At 43.1% G+C, this 3795-nt stretch overlaps 1 long non-coding RNA gene across 1 annotated transcript; it reads left to right on the top strand.

Moving 5' to 3' along the window:
- Positions 1 to 1504: 1504 nt before the first annotated feature.
- Positions 1505 to 1882, top strand: LOC104942960 (uncharacterized). Its single transcript, XR_798063.1, has 3 exons — positions 1505 to 1547; positions 1653 to 1713; positions 1805 to 1882. It is a non-coding gene; the product is annotated as an uncharacterized lncRNA (long non-coding RNA).
- Positions 1883 to 3795: the final 1913 nt, after the last annotated feature.

Below are 3795 nucleotides of genomic sequence, written 5' to 3'. Positions count from 1 at the left end.
CATAACTCAGGTGTGGAGGGGACGCAGTGAGAGCTTGTTTTAATGCTACTGACAGGCGATGGATGGCGTCGTGTTTCCCTCAGCTCGAGGTCGAGTGTCGCTCTGCAGCCGATGAATTTCGTCCTGAGGTCGGCTGCAATATTCCCCGAGCATCACCGCAGGGTGAGAAGTGTCTGTCCATTAGTTCATGGAGCGGAAACAGTGCTGTAATCTGATCTCTCGCTCCTATTCGTGGTGCCTCTCATGAGCTGTTTGTCATGGATATTATCCCGGGAGAAATCCTATTACTCCACCGACCATCTTCTCCTTCTGCTCTATTCTCCCTGCTCTCACAGCGCCGTTCTACCTCCCTCTATTAAGTATTAAGTATTAATGTGTGTGTGTGTGTGTGTGTGTGTGTGTGTGTGTGTGTGTGTGTGTGTGTGTGTGTGTATGTGTGCGTGTGTGACTGTGTAGGTCTAGGTATGCTGGCCAGTGTGTACACAGATGATGAGGAGAGAGGCATTGCGATGGGCATCGCACTGGGAGGACTGGCTATGGGAGTCCTGAGTGAGACATATGTTATTCCCCTCCTTTCTTCCTTGTCTCTTTTAAAACGAAAAATATAGTAAAGAATAAGAATTAAAAAAACAAGATGTCAGTATGTTAAAAATATTTTTCTCCTTAGATTTGTGTCCTGTGTTTAATATTTGTGTTGTATTTCAGTTGGAGCTCCATTCGGCAGTGTGATGTATGAGTTTGTAGGGAAGCGCGCTCCCTTCCTGATCCTGGCCTTCCTGGCTGTGTTTGATGGAGGTAAACGCGTTCACAGGTTCACTGACTGAAATAAAACCAATTATTAGTGGTTGCCGATAGCTCCATTAAGGGCGATCACCTACAATCGTCGTGCAGGTCCAAAGCATGTCAGGTTACTGGGCCAATGATATACCAGCCAAAACATGCCAATGACGTTTTTCAGCTGAATGCAATTTGCTCCAAGGATGGGGATGCAATCAACCAGTCTGTTAGCATGAATGTGCTTAACAACTCTCATTCACTAGACACAGCAACAGGCTAAAAGTAATGTTTAATGAAGAATGATATGACAGAATCAAATAATATACAAATATCTTGTAAAAACTTAAAGACTTAAAATAAAACATCCAATAATATATAAAGAATTATAATTAAGTCTCTTAGTGCAGTTTTATCTCAGTCATTTGATATATTATGTTTAAATCCAGTGGTGTGAAGTGAGTTCTGCATTTCGGTGTCCCAGTAATCTGAGTTGATCTGGTTTCTGGCCTGAACACCTGCTTAGACTCATGGGAGCTGGAGCTGTTTAATGCTAACAAGATACGTGGATATTAATCTAACTAAAGTTGATCTAATCAATAATTAACTGCATCTATAAATAAAGTTATTGCTTTTAGGGGTTTGAATGTAACCACCTATACATGCTGGTGATGTCACACTGATCCACTCCAGTTAGCACGTCCTGATGTTTGCATTTATGTATTGCAGCATTACAGCTGTTCATCCTGCAGCCTTCAAAGATCTCCCCAGGGGTGAGTTCACTTTCTAACTGTACCCATCTGATCCAATCTGAAGTGATTTGTTCTGGTCCAGTCTGATTTGTTCTAGCATAACCAGCTCTAGTTTGTGTGTTTCAGAGTGTGGAGGGGACGCCATTACTGACGCTGTTGAAGGACCCGTACATCCTCATTAGTGCAGGTAAGAAGACGCTTCACACACTCACCTGTACATCCACATCTTCCCCCCCAAAAAATTCAACATCATATTTCTGGGATCTGTCTATCTGCAGGTTCTCTGTGTTTTGCCAACATGGGTGTGGCCATCCTGGAGCCGACCCTGCCTATCTGGATGATGCAGACCATGTGCTCCCCTAAATGGCAACTTGGTTTGTCACCGTCTGCACCCACCTTTCCTACCTTCTTCCTGCATGCACTGAAAAAACAGACTTTAATTAAAAGTATTATGTCATCAAATTTCACATAACTGTTAGATTAGTTGAAAGCAATAATATTAATTGCAAAATACAAAATACTGTATTATGTTCAACTTAATATTATTGGTTTCAACAAACCTAAGTGAAACATAATACATTTAATCAACCTAAAACTTTGTGAAAAGCTTTATATTTCATATATGTTGATTTGGTTGAGCTGAATTATGACAAACACTCCATAAAAGTGTGAATATGACCCTCACACATTGATTTTTGCAGAAATGTCTCTGTCCTTATTAGTGGGGGCTGGTGCATTTTTCTCCAGGGGGGGCTCTACCAAAATGTAAGCAAATGTATACACAAACTCAAAACATGTCATATTACAACGAAGGGCAAAGGCACACAGCACTTGATACAGTCTATTATTTTAGTGCCTGTTTTTGTCAACCTCCTTATTATGCTTACTGATCCCTATCCTGTAGCCCTCATTGGACAGCTGTGTTTACATTCCTAAACATGGCTAGGCGCATAGCATCATCCATGAGGACTCCATTTGTTCATGCTTTTTAGTTTTTTCTGATATGTGCTTTAAGTCACTCACATCTGGATCCTTGCTGGGTCTGCTCCATAGGCTAGTCTGATCCTGACGTTTGAAAAGGGAGGCAGGGGAAGCTAATATAGCACTGGTGTTGCTACAGGTAGTTAGCCAAGCCGTATACAATTCATAAAATGAAAGTATTTTTTATGTAGTATCTAGAATGTGGGAAGAGGTGGGGCGGCGCCCTTTGCGCCCCTATGGGCCAGCCGTCACTGGTCCTTATGTGCCTCCCTCCCCCCTTTGTTCATTCCTTCCTCCTTATGTCCCATTGTTTTTTCTTTCTTTCCTTCCTTCCATCCTCACTTCAATCAGGAGAGACGTGATGTAGGAAATACATGTTTATTACCGGGACGCATAATATGAAGGAATAGTGATTGACGGATTACAACAAGTGAAAGAAATGATGTTTGGCGATTAGGCCCTGGTTTGCAGGATGATCATTCAGGAGGGGAAAACTGCTCCGATGAACCCCCCGGGGTCTAGACACTGGTGGTGGTGATAAGTAGTTCGGTCCGGTCTGAAGGGAGAAGGTTTTTAGCTTGGCCCTGTATTAGGAGACAGGAGGCGAAGGGGTGGAGGAGGGTTGTGCGTTGACACCTGAAATGACAACTGAAAGAGAGGGAAGAGCAGATTTAAAGGGGTTAGCGGGTGCGATGATTGGCTAGCTGGGGAGTAACGCTCCCGATCACTTATTGAGAGATGAGAGAGTATTGAAATGTCGTGTAACACCAGAGGATATTGGTCTTCCTGATTGAAATTGCGCTGAGCTTCATGTCCACCTTTTGCTCCTTCATTCCTCCTTATGTTCCTCTCTTCCTGTCTGCTTATGTTCCTTCCTTCCCTTCTTCCTTTTTTATTTTCCTTCTCTCCTTCTTTCTGGTCCTTCCTTTCTATACCTCTCTCCTTAAGTTTCTCTCTCCCTTCCTTTTTTATCCTTAATTATTGTTTCTTCCTTATATCTCCCTCACCTCTCCCTTTTTAACGGATGTGTGTTGTTTTACAGGTATAGCTTTCCTCCCTGCCAGTATCTCCTACCTAATAGGAACGAACCTGTTTGGTGTTCTGTCCAACAAGATGGGACGGTCAGTGTGTGTGTGTGTGTGTGTGTGTGTGTGTGTGTGTGTGTGTGTGTGTGTGTGTGTGTGTGTGTGTGTGTGTGTGTGTGTGTGTGTGTGTGTGTGTGTGTGTGTAAAGTGTGTGTGTGTGTGTGTGTGTGTGTGTGTGTGTGTGTGTGTGTGTGTGTGTGTGT

This window comes from Notothenia coriiceps, unplaced genomic scaffold (assembly GCF_000735185.1).
Source record: "Notothenia coriiceps isolate Sejong01 unplaced genomic scaffold, NC01 NC01_scaffold00005499, whole genome shotgun sequence".
Lineage (NCBI taxonomy): Eukaryota > Metazoa > Chordata > Actinopteri > Perciformes > Nototheniidae > Notothenia > Notothenia coriiceps.
This window is presented reverse-complemented; position numbering and strand designations above follow the sequence as displayed.